Here is a 13,930-nt window from a genome sequence, read left to right on the forward strand (position 1 = left end):
CTGAGGCTACAGGAGATAAGGGTCTCCTTTAGGGCACACACAAAAATGTTTAGGTCATTTATGTGACACTTGAACTGAGATTTCATAACCCCGAGCTCATCCTTTCTTTTATCACTTTGTCCACCAACATGAGGAGCAACCAACCAACCTCATTAAATTCTCTAGATTTCCAAAAATGTCTGAAATTATCATATATGCAGTTACGAAGCTCTTTACTTCTTACAAGTTGTTGATTAGAATATCTAATGAAGATATCTTGCATATCTCTGTTGCTAGATCTTGCCAGGGACTATCAGTACTCTCTTCACTACTGGAAATAGGGTCGTTTCCATCTTTCAATCTAATGAGATTAGAGAGCCAATGTTAGAAACCTCTGAACTAATTGAGGAAACTCATCCTTAAAATTGTGGTCCTCTAGATCCACTGTTGGTACCAAAATCTGAACCAGTCAGGGTTCTCCAGAGAAGTGAAACCAAAAGTATATTTGTATATTTTTCTATATTAAGAGATGTACTACAAAGAATTGTCTCATGCGATTAGGGAGACAGAAGTTCAAGATCTGCAGTTGGCAAGCTCAAGACCCAGAAGAACTGATGGTAAATTTCCAGTCTTAGGCCAAAGGCCTGAGAACCAGGAGAGAAGTTGATGAACGTCTCAAGCTGAGTTTGAGTCCAAGGTAGAAGACTGAGGTTTCAGCTTGAAGACATGAAGTGTAAGAATACTTTTTTTATTTTTTTAAGACTTCTTTCTTACTCAGCCTTTTATTCTATTTAGGCCTTTCATGGATTAGATATGGGGACGGCAATCTGTTTTATTAAGTCCACCAAGTTAGATGTTAACCTCATCCAGAAACACCCTCACAGACACAACCAGAAATGTTTAGTCAAATATCTGCATACCCTGTGGCCCAATCATGTTGACACATAAAATTAACTGTCACGTACAGGTTAGAGAAGAATCAAGGACACCTCTATGTTCTGTCATAGTACCTTGCCTGAGTGGTGGTTCCATAAAATCAAAAGAGAATATGGAAGGAAGAATGGACCTGAGGTACTGGTAAGAAGTTCAGTGCTGGACCTGTTTTGTGGAACATCTTTGGAACATCCAATTGTAACCATATGGCTTTCGGTCTGGATTGGAGATGTAGACCTGACAGCCATCAGTATATAAGCTTTAGAAGGAATGAATGAACTTTCTCAGATAAAATGTGTATACCGAGAAAGAGTAGAGTGTGAAGGATGGAACCCGGGAGGACTATTAACATGAAAGGACAAGAAAAAGTCAAAGGCAGAAAGGCAGCATATTTCAGACACAATGAAATCAGAAATCTAAGTCAGGAGATTCAAGAATGGAGGAAAGGAAAACTATTATCCACTGTAGAGAGGTCAAAGATGGTAAATACTGAAAACTACCCGATAGAAATCACAAATAGGAAGTTTGTGTTATCTTCAGGGAGAAAAGTTGCGGAAGTGGGATGGACTGAGAAGTGACCGAGTGCAAAGGAGGCAGAGACATGAAGTGTACACTTGCTCCACTGGCAGCCTGGACTGATGGAAAGTGAGATGACCCAGGATGGTTAAGGAATGTTTTTCTAAATGCTGAAGGGAAACTCGGTGATGGGAAAAGCAGAGATAGGGAATAAGGTCCTTGAAGAATGGGATCCAGAAAAGAATGGGATCCAAAGCACATGAAAAGTCTGATTTTGTCCCGCTGGTGTCACCGCCCATTTATGCTTTTCTAGTCCAAGTAAATAAAGGGGGAGTTGTCACTAGAATATTACACTGCGCTCTGTCATAGGCAATGCATCGCAATTTCTATATGTTAGACGTGATTTTTTATGTAAGCTCAGGACATTGTTTAATTTCATTATTTCAAGAAGTGTATTTGAAATTACTGTAAAAAGCTATAAAGCTGCCAGCAGTAAAGTCAATGGGAGTGATCTGAAAGAAATGTAATTTTTTTTAAGAAATGTAATTTTTGTCTTTTATTCTTTACCTAAATAATAATAATAATAATAATAATAATAATAATATAATAATGTCCCAGGGCACATATTTCTTTTATAAGAGATTCATAAAATCCCTCTTTCTTGCCTTTCCTTCTTTTTCCTTAAAAACCAATACCAAGCCAAAGCCAAACCAAACTCCCAAATCTCTCATTTGCATACGGTCCACTTCCTCTGCCCTACTCTAATGATCTTTTAATTGTTCACTATTTGCTAATTTCTGCTCCTCAATTTGTAGCCTAAATTTCATTCACTTAAAACACTGATTGCAACTTCACTATTCTATTCAAAATCCTTCAATGGCTTCCCTAATCTCTCCCTTGCATTAAACACAGAACGAACTCTATATTGCTTAGCCTGGAATTTGAGGCACTCCATAATCTAGTCCCCAGTTTTCAACCTTCTCTTTAAGTTCTACTTAACACCTACCTATGTTCTACCAATGTCAGATTGATGTGTTCTTTGTTTCTTGAAAGTCATCCAGATGGGCCATGTTAAAAAAAAAAAAAAAAAAGAGTCAATTTGAAGATCTAATTGACTTTATTAATTGATTCATGTATCAGGAGTCATTCCATCTAGCAAGTAGAGTTACTCTGAGGAATTGTACAAATTGGAAGGTTTTTATAGGAAGGAGGGTGGGGCAAGAAGTTATTAGCAAAAGAAAAGAAAGGGTTGTTCCAGGCAAGGTCACCTTCCCTTACAGAGAAGGGCAAGGGGATTTACTAGGTGGATTACCTCATCTTCCTTTGGGGGATAGAGAGGGCCCATGTAGCCGATTACCTCATTGGTGCTGACCACAAAATTCTAAATTGACTGGTTTAAAATTCTACTCCTAGAGAAGTTGAAATTGCAATTAAGTCCTCGTTCACAGTCCGGGGGGCAAATGACTTCACCTCAGGTTTGTGGGTTTCTTTTTAATAGCCAGTGTTATAAGGGTTGTGCACTGCACAACCTCAAGAGGCTGCAATGTCATCGGTCTAGGGCTGTGTAGCCCACAACCTGCATAAATGGAGATGTTGGCCCCTATTTCACAGTTGAAATATTATTCCAACTTTATGGAATTGAACCTAATTTTATCCTGACCTGCAGTTTGATTTCCCTTTCAATTCTTCTTTCAACCTACATATAGTGGAAACTAGAACTAGATAAAACTCAAACTTAGAGACCCAGTATCCAAAATCTGCTTTAAGTTGACTTAAGTATAACCATTTTTACCTCATTCTAGACATGAATTATCCATTATAAGTGAGGTGTTGTCTACAATTATGTCTCTATAAATAGATTGTCTACCTCCAGACCATTTAATTTTCTTTCCTTCCACCCTAATTTCTTCCCACCCTCTTCCAACAATTCAAAGACAATCCATTTTTCGTTGAACAAAACAGTTTTCACAATCTGTAAAACCTTCAAAGATTACTCTATTCCACAATCATCCTGTCTTTCCTGAGTTGTTATTTTTATTATTAAGATTTTATTTATTTGATTTATTCTCTTTCTAGAGAGAGAGACGGAGAGTGGATGCATGAATGGGGAGAATCAGAGGGAGAGAGAGAATCTTCAAGCAGACTCAATGCTCAGTGTGGAGCCCTCATAGGGCTCAATCTCACAACCCCAATATCATGACCTGAGCTGAAACCAGAGTCGGATGCTTAGTCAAATGAGCCACCCGGGTGCCCCTCTGAGTTATTACTAAAGTTATCATTTGCACTGCTATTTTAACACTTGGTTAATATGATGTCTTATATTCACTTATTTGTCATGCATCAGATTTTTTTTAACCACTAGCCAGACTGGATTTCCTCAATGGTTGAGTTTGGCTTCTATATCATTTGCGTCCATTGAGCATAATACACAGTTATATACTATGTGCTTGTTGACTTGATATTTTCACTAAAATTTAAAAATGGTAAGGCTAGCCCTTATGCTAGTCTGTATATTCTTTGCAAGTTGATTTGTAATTTTTTAGTGTAATTTTATAGTGGTTTTTTTTTTTTCTCCTGTCCGGCGTGCTTTCTTATCATTGGTCTTTGAGTTCCGTTAGGAAACGATGCTTTCATGCTTTATCTGGTGTAACTTTATGAAACCCAGGAAGAGCCAATAGTTCTCTTCCCTGGGGTATGTGACCCGAGGTTGTATGCGCCTTTCTCGAAAACCACGTGGAAAATATCTCCTTGAAAAATGAAGACAAAGAGATATAGAAAAAGCAGAGAGTTGAGGAGAGATAACAGTAATGACATTCTTTGAGCCCCTCAATCCTTTTATACTTGAAGTCAGCTGCATCCCTGGATTGGCCATTTATAGGAGTCAATACATTCCCCTTTTAGAAACTAACCCAGTGTGAATTAGGTTTCTGTTATTTTGCCACTGAAAGTGACCTGCTGCATATATATGTAGTATCATCTGATTATTGTGTATATGTAAAGCACCGTGTTAGGTATTGTGAGTGACACTCCTATAAGAAATTAACTCCTGTTCTGCCTTTAAGGTACTTTACAATATAGTAAGAGAGATAAGATGGATACAGATAACAATACAACACCGTATGTGACGGATGGCACATGGGAAGTACAAAGGACTACAGAAGTTCAGATAAAGGACCAATCTCTTATTTGGAAGGATCACAGAGGCTTCACAGAGAAGATGGCATTAGAAATGGCCCAAGATCACTGCAAGGCTTTCTTAAGGAATGATGAAATGTCTAATAATGTGAGAGTATAGGTTTGTATAGCGAGGGTAAGAAACTAAATTGGAAAGACAAATTGGGGTCAAGGAGTGGACAAATTTAAAAATGCTGAGGCAATGAATATGAGCTTCAATAGGAAAAGGGGAGCCATGACTGGATTTTGAACAGGCTCAAAGTATTGTAAAATACACCAAGTATTCAAAAAAGAAACACGAAGTCCGTCTACAATGCAGGAAGTCAGGAAAGGAGGCTTTGATGGAATGAATGGTAAGCTTTGCAAATCTCTTTTTGTTCACAATGGTTTCTCAAATATCATTATCAGCATCTAGCAACAAAACGTATTTCTAGCACACTGTCTCCAAGCACACGGACAAGTTTTAATTAGTATGTCTCTCCCAGATATTTTAATTATTCATAGTATCTGTATTCTTCAAAGATTAACTCTTTGCCCGAATTATACAACAATCATTACTCTGACTGAGTTTAAATTATTTTTCGGTACTTTAAAGCATCTTTAGAACCTTTCTATTACCCACTTAATTCAAGAGTGGTGAGGATTACATTTACTTGAAATAGGCATAGACTTGAAGATAGAGAGCATTCTTTGGGTTGTATTGCTCAAGGTATTCTTGAAGAATAGATCATCCTATTCCTTTGTCCTTTATCTAGTTACACAAGGCTGTCTTCGCATTGCACACACATGCTTGGAGAGGAGCTCCGAAAAGTTCTCTTTCACCAAGTTGTGGGCAGAAAATGACATACTGTGCAGTGCAAGCCAAGTAAAGAAGCAAACTTCCCACAGAATCACGAGAGAGCCCCATCTGTAATTCTGGGTGTAGCTACAGTCGAGTGCCAATTCTTTGCTCTGGAGGAGTTAAATAGGACTCTTTCCCAGAACTTCTGAGAACAGTCACGTCGGGGCCCCAGGTAAAGGTCCTGATGCCAAGTATCTGACGACCACTGGCCTTCAACTCACAAGTCCTTCCCACCTGGCAGCTGCCTGGCTCGCCACAAGGCACTTAGGAGAGGCCGTGTGCCTCTTCGGTGAAGAAATGTCCTAATCCCAAAGACCACACTGCACTCTCATACTTTTGAGATTGGTAATGAATTAAATTACGTTGTGTTTACCCTACTGGTAGAGTCATAAAAACTCGTTATGCATTTTCAAAAGATTTCCACTTAAAATGTATCCAACTAAAACATTCTCTTGGAAAGAATAATTGTCTGATATCTGAAAGAAAAAAAAAATAGTTCCTTGGCAGGTGACCAGATACAAACCACCAGATAGGCATTTCTCTACTGAATTTATCCTGCAAGCAGAAAATCTCAACCAGTTTCACATTTGATCATCATCAGGGAGCCGTGTTATTTGATTTCAGTTAGCAGATGACATATGCTATGCTTCTGATCCTAGTCTTCTGTGTGAGTGACCAGAGGCAGGCTAGTTCACCCTGGAATAACCCGGAACTGGGGAGGGGAGGGGGAGCAGTAGAAGGTGTGAAATTTTAGAAGCAGGGGGGCTTGAGGGAGAAGGCTGTTTCTTTTCTTTCTTTCTTTCTTTTTAAGATTTTGTTTATTCATGAGAGACACAGAAAGAGGCAGAGACATAGGCAGAGGGAGAAGCGGGCTCCCTGCGGGGATCCTGATGTGGGATTTGATCCCAGGACCCCGGGATCATGCCCTGGGTCAAAGGCAGATGCCCAACCACTGAGCCACCCAGGTGCCCAGGAGAAGATTGTTTCTCTGGGCCGCACTTACAGAGAATAGTGGCTTTATTGTTGCTCGCTGTGCCTAAAGGGCTTCTTCCTTTTGTTTATTTCTTTTTGTTCCTATGGACTCCTCTGTGTGAGTATTAATAAATTAGTCTTTGCCTAAGCACTCCAGGTAGGGGCCTATTCTCCCCACGGCTGGGAACAACGCTCCCACTACCACAAGATGAAACAGGCACGCAAGATTGAGACGTGCTGCGGTGAAGCAACATTCGGCTTTATTTTCTTTGCTCTTCAGATAATAACGACTCTGGGGAAGGAAGGGAAAACTCCAGAACTACTTTGTTCTCTTCAAAGCCCGAGCCTCAGGAGAAAAAGAAGACGGGACACCTCACAGGCCAGGGGGGCCACAGCACAAGCCGGCCCTGTGCTTTTATTTTATTATATGGATAATAGGAAATTCAAAAAGTACTCACTTAAAAAAAAAAAAGGGTAGTGGATGGGTAGAGCCTTCATGGTGGCATTTAAATCAAAAACTTAGTTTGCTCATCTACATTTTCAATTACGTTTCCTGTTGAAGAATGTGGAATTTTAATGTTCAAGGGGAGGGGGGAAGTGAAGGAAAAGTCTTTGTTCTCATCAGGCAATCAAGAAATAAAATGAGGGTGTCTTTGTAATTGCTGGATGTACACAGATGAGTGAAGAATTGCTGGGATTTGCTCGTAGCTGATGAGCTGGTTGCCAGTAAAAGGCGAACATGAACCCTTGGGCGATCCCTAAGAGCACCTCAGGGTGATGACGGGCAGGGTGATGGGCACCTGGGCCACAGGGGGAGGAGGAAAGGGAGAGGGAGGGGAGGACTGTCTCCAGGAGTTCAGTCTTCCCAAGTCAGTTTCCTCCCCAAGCTCACCCACGGCCAGCTCTTGTCCTAACCACGGGCTCTTCAGCTTTGGGCTTGCCCATCTCTCACCAACTCTGCACACTCCATGACCTTGAACAAGCAACTTGGCCTCTCCTGTCCTTGGTTACACACCTGTGGTTATGAACTGAATGTTTGTGTCCCCCAGATTCTCTATGGTGAAGCCCTTCCCATGCCCCACCCCCCCATGGCTGTGTTTGGAGGAAGGGCCTGAGAGGAGGCTAAACGAGGTTATAGGAGCAGGGGCCCTACTCTTAGAGCACTAGTGACCTTAGAAGAGGAAGAACCTGAGAGCCCCCTCTCTCTCTCCGCCACATGAGGACACGGAAGTCTACAAACCACTGATGATAGCATCCCAAAATGACCAAGATGACTGTAAAATATGAGAAAAATGCGGTAATCTTCCCTGCTGTTTTCAACACTAACATTTTATCATTGACATTGACGTTTTGAAGTAAATAATTGGATATCATGTTTACATCTCTTCTTAGCTGGATAATATGTGTGTGTGTGTCTCTAGATCATTCTAGATCCTGTTGTGATTCCTCATGATTTCTCTAAATGTCCATATTCTCCTACATATCCCTCCATGTCTAAGTAGAATGTATTGGCCCTCAAACTGATTTATTGTTCAATTATGTCTTTCCCATATTCAAACCACATTAGTCCACTTTAATTTCAGCTGGACTAGTCAACCCTATGAGAGTTGCCATGAAGATGTTCAAGAAAAGGATCTAGTGATCAGGGTATGACAGCAGGAAAGCTTTGGAAGCATGGATGATCTTAGGACGATTAATGAATATAATTGACGTGGCTTAGGTAGCTAGAACTCAAATATTGCTCATGCCACTATATTTTCCTTATCATTTTTGGATGCTTGTTAAACATGAATGTTGCCAGAATTCCCTCAGCGTCCATGAAATACATCTCCTTTTGCTGATGAGGTAGTTTTTTGGTTTTGTTTTTGTTTTTGTTTTTTTTCCAAATTACTCCTGGCAAGATTTGGAGCTATGATTACTTTTCTTTGAATCTTGAATGGACTTAAGAAATCCAATTTAAGGTGTTTTTCTTTTAAATGAAATTTATACCATGAGAAATGCTAGTTGTGATATTAAAACCTTAATATGTGACAGTAAAACCTATAGGTTTTGTTAGGTATCATTAAGTTTTATATATTAAGTATAGGTTTTAAAAAAAAAGTATAGGTTTTATTAAGTATAGGCTTATAAGCCCTGTAATAACAGAATTCTTTTCTTATAAGCAATATTTTTAAAAGCAGCCCCAAACCCTTTTTTGAAAATAGGCAAGAATATATGCTTTTGTGCGTTTATTTATACAAACACATATTATCATTATTTCTGTATTTATTCTTGTGTCCTTTTTTTTCTTAACTTTTGGGAAGAAAAAGTGAGCCCTGAGACCGGGGAAATTCGGGTTGGGTCAGGAGGCCGAGCTGCTCCTTGCACGTATGCAGAGTTGCATCTCTGACTCTTTCTGCACTCCGGTGTAGCCTATTTAGAGAATAAACCTTTGTGCTGGGAATTTCAATATAGACTGGTTTCACATAGAGTCCATGAATTGGTTTCTGAAAGAAGAGGGCTCTATGTCACTTCATAAAGTTTTATAGGAAAGTACTTAATCCTTGCATGGAAAACTCATGGCTGCTTATTTTATGAGACTGGAAAAGGTCAAGTCTTCTGAACACCAAGGAAGAGGTCTTTCAAATGGCTAGGTGGCTCCAAAGGAGGAGAGGCGCGAAGAGACTCCATACTGAGTGTGGAACCCTATGCAGGGTTGGATCCCAGGACCCTGAGATCATGACCTGACCCGAATCAAATGGGTTGCTTGATCGACTGGGCCACCCAAGCACCCCAAAATACTGATATTTCTTAAGTGAACCAGTTAATGAGTTAACACAATTGTTTGTTTTACCACCTTTGGAGAAAAAAAGGAACAATTATCAATCAATCATTCTCACTTAATTACAATATATGATAGGTGAGTTTGGGCTAAACTCTGAGAAGATCATGACCAGGTCTGCTTTTGAATGAAGTGATGAATAAATTTATAAACCTCTTAGGGCTTCCTATTCCCTCTAATGATCCTGAAAAATTTTTTCCTACCCCTCCTCTGAAACCCTACCAAGAGTTTTTATTTATTTATTTTTACCTAATATTTACCAGTTTGACCAGAGGGAACAGGGACATTCCTTCTCATCAATCCATCTGATCCTGTTTGAAATAATACCTTTGTTTGTATTGTAAGGTACAGATCGTAAGGGACATTCACATACTTCTCATAAAATCCTCACCGCCACCTCCTACAGTAGCTTATAGGGTCAAGTTATGCCTTCTCTTAACACCTGCCTTTCCTTTGCAGGATTTAGTAATGGCTTATGTAATATCTATCCGTGTGCCTTGCACAGTGCTTGGCACACAGTTACTGGCCAATCAGTCCTTGTCAAATAGATGAATTGATGAATGAATATAAGTTTCTGTCCTAATTTTAGAGTTGAGAATTGAGACTCAGGACATCTGAATGACTTGCCTAAATTTAAAGAGTTAAAAATAGGCTGAGCCAGGGCTTTAGCTCTTCTGGACTTGGAGCCCTTCCTTTCCATCCCACAGCTGCTAGGCTGGAGACAAAGTACTAAGAAAAATTTTGAGTACAAACAGAGTCGATGGAAGCCAAATAGGAAGTATGATGGTGTACTCATTCCCTTGGGTTGAGGTAATAAAGTGCCACAAACTAGGCTTAAAAAAACAGATTTTTTTTTCTCCCAGAGTTCTGGAGGCTATTAAGTCAAAAATCATGGTGTTTGCAGGGTTGATTCTTTCCTGGAGGCTCAGGGGAGAACCTGTCCTATGGGCTTCTCCTTGCTCATGGTGGTGACTGGCAATCCCTGGCATTCTTTCCTTTGTAGCTGTGTCCCTCCCATCTCTACCTCTGTCTTCACTTGGCTTTCTGCTTTTTGTATCCATATATCTCCTTTGTTCATCTTATCAGGACACCAGTGATTTCATTTAGAGTTCACCCTAATCTAGTATGGCCTCGTCTTAATTTACATCTTAATTACATCTACGAAGACCCTACTTCCAAATGAGGGCACACGCACAGCTTTTATTGTTAGGACATCCACGTATCTTTTAGGGGGACCTAATTCAACCCACACAGATTTTTTTTTTTAAAAGAGACTCATATATAAATAATTTAAGTATGGCTGATTTATTTCCACTGGTTAACACTTGCCATAGTACTAAGGTTATAGCTTTGTTAAATCATTTGCTACAGCATTTCCTCAAGTGTGTTTTTTGAACATTAGTCTGAAGGATTTTAAGAGATACTGGCTAGGGAGAAAAAAAGGGTTTAATTATTAGTTTTAAGAAACAGTGGGTCAGAGAAAGTTAGTAGCCTTCTAGTTACAAGGCTCCTTGGAGTCTTTAACGTGCCAGAGTGCATTTGGAGGTAGATTAAGTTTCCTGAGCTTCTAAGACAGCAAATCATTTTCTAACTTGAGTGTTATTCTAAGGCACATTCTTTATGAAACCCTGACATCCCAGATAACATTACGCTGTAACTCTCCCTTTACAAATTTGTCTCGTTAGGTTGTAAGCTCCTGATCGGCAGAAACCGTATTTCACTAATTCTTGGATCCCCAGAACTTGCTTACTACCTGGCAGCTCTGGGACCACGTGGTTGTACAGGATACAAGGAAATGACACTCCCTGGGCTAGTGTGGTGCAGTGGCCCTGGCCCCACACACCCCGCAGGGTGTTTGATCAATTAGGATCTCTTTCGGCCCCATGTCATAAAGCCTAGACTCTCCCTTGAACACAGAGAGTTTCTTTTTCTCACATAATAAGAAATCTGGGAGGAGGAGGCATAGTTGCTCAAAAGGAATCATGAAGGCCACAGATTATCTTGTTTCTTTCTCCACTTTCTGCAATTAGGAGGTTTTCATCTCAATGTTGCACAATGGTTGCTGCACCACCAGCCACCATGTCTGGACTGCAGGCAGGAAGGGAAAGTTCGTTTGCTCTTTCTTTTCTTTCTTCTTTCGTGGTTTCGTAGGGTGCGGGGGGGGAGGAGGGGAGGGGCGTGAGGGGAGGGAGTGGGGGGCGGGGAGGGGGGGGGGAAGGGCAGGTGACGGATGGCAGGGATCGGGCATTGACTGGCAGGCCTGTAGTTCCGTCTTGCGTGGAACGGACCGTTTTCTTTCTTTTCTTTTCTTTTCTTTTCTTTTCTTTTCTTTTCTTTTCAATTTTTCTTTTTAAAATAATCTCTGCACCCAATATGGGGCTTGAAACCACAACCAGGAGATCAAGAGTCATATATGCTCCACTGACTGAACCAACCAGGGCCCCTCCCTCCCTTCTTCCCTTCCTCTCACCCTTCCTTCTCTCCTTCCTTTCTTCTTCCCTCTTCCTTCCCTCCCTCCCTCCCTCCCTCCCTTCTTTCCTTCCTTCCTTCCTTCCCTTTCTCCCTCCTTTTCTTTTTCTTTCTTTCTTCTTTCTTTCTTTCTTTCTTTCTTTCTTTCTTTCTTTCTTTCTTTCTTTCTTTCTTTCTTTTCTTTCCAGCACTCGGGAAAACAATGGCTTTCCTAGAAGCCATACCAAGAATTACAGCCTATATATTCTATTGTCTAGCACCAGGTCACATGGTCTCCCCCCAAATGCAAGAGGGTCTAAGAAGGTATGTACCTTTAGGCTCATTGTCAAGCCAAAAACAAATGAACAAACCAAAAAAATGGAATCTTATTGATAAAAAAGAACGAAAGTCTTTTGAGTAGCAGGGTCTTGAATCATGTGCAATATATGTTTGTCACTATTGTCATTGTTAACTGTATTGGGCTTGTGGCTGGCTACGGCTGGACTATGGTTTTTATTAAGGAAAGGAAGTTTTTTTGTTTGTTTGTTTGTTTGTTTTAGTTAAATATTGCCAGATTTAAGATTCTATGAAGAAGACATTTGTTTCAGTAATCACTTAGGCTGTTAGGTTACATAACCTATTAGTAATAAACTGTCTTGATGAGAGAGAAGAATGTGCTGGAGAGTGTCCCAGGAGCTCTGGACCCAGAATAGTAGGCTGATTGAGTGATTATGCAATATTTTGATAAACTCACAATACAACTGAACAAGGAATTAAATATGTGACTTTAAAATATTCCATTGATTCCCTGCTTTGGGAATCAGCATTAACTTGCTGCATCTTATTGACTTGGCATCATAAACAGAGCATTTTCCTGGGAACTTTGATGCCATAATGATTCAGTTTCTAACATCTGTAGAATTCTTCAGAAAGCCAGAAAAACAACTAGCAAGACTTGAGCCATGCTGCTATGATGATTTGCTTTACAAAGTCGGTGCCCTTTCCCTCTTAGATACAGCCACGCTCGATGAAAATCATGCGATGCTGGCAAAGTAACGGGGCAGCAACCAATATTTAAATCATGGAGGAAAAATTCCAAAGTGTGTCTGCATAATTGAAAGCAGGAACTCAAAAATAGAAACTGCTTTCTGCTGTGACCCCACTGTGTAGCTGTCAGAGATTTTTCCATTGATTTGGGGGAGCATAGGAGACGCAAGTTAAAAATAGGCAACTGTAGCAGCATTGCTGTGACTTTTTTGGTCACATTTAATTACTTAGAAGTTTGAAAACCTTACGACTTTGCTATAGCTGCTTTATTTGTCTTTCATTATATTTTTAAGCTTCCTATTCATATTTAGGAGGTGGATTTCTGAGATACAGAACTAGCTGCCCTTCAGGGTTTTTTTTTTTTTTCTTCTTTTAAATCTTAGTATCAAGGCAAGTAATTGAGGGATGGCTCATGATTGAAGATGATGCTATGGCACCTCTGACTTCTCAGACATGAATCAAGTGGGGCCGACCTCATTCCCTCTCAGATGTCAGCTCATGAAACCTTATTTTAGGGAGAGAATGAAGAAGCTTTTACCTCTGTCACATCTCCCAAAGATTATGAGATGGAAAAGAATATAAGACCTCCAGAAAACTCATTCAGCAGGATCCGGATGCTGGGTGAAACCTCAGCCCCTAACTATGGTCATTCTCAGGAATTCCCTGATAGACACAAGGGTACATCTTCACTGCTTTTTACTTCTTCAGGTTCTCAATAAAGCCCTGTGTATTGTGCAGGCGACGTGCTCAGACTTTAGGCTCCTAAGGGATTTCCCAAGGCCCTTTCTCTGCTTACTCCTGCCTGCGGGCCTTTGCACAGGCTGTTCTTTTTGCCTAGAACACTCTTCTCTCTCCTATTTCCTCTTGTCCTATATCCCTTTCCTCTTTTCTTTTCAGGCCGAAAACTTAGCTTATTTCAGCATCAGCACCGTCTTAGCCATCACAAAAATAAACTCTACTTAGGCCACCAGAAGTCTCTCCAGCGAGGCTAAGGGCTCAGCCAACAAGTGGCGAACATCAGAGGGGTGCACGGTGGGCGGGCACTGCCCAGGCCATGAGTTAGGAAGCCGCAGGGCTGGTGGTGGTGGCAGGTGCGGGCTCGGGCCTCACTTCTGGGCAGGCAAGAGGTCATCAGTGGCCTGGCCCTGCTCCAGCCGCTGCTCCATCTCGATGAGCAGCTTCACACCGTCCACCACCAT

This window comes from Canis lupus, chromosome 34 (assembly GCF_011100685.1).
Source record: "Canis lupus familiaris isolate Mischka breed German Shepherd chromosome 34, alternate assembly UU_Cfam_GSD_1.0, whole genome shotgun sequence".
Classification (NCBI taxonomy): Eukaryota; Metazoa; Chordata; class Mammalia; order Carnivora; family Canidae; genus Canis; species Canis lupus.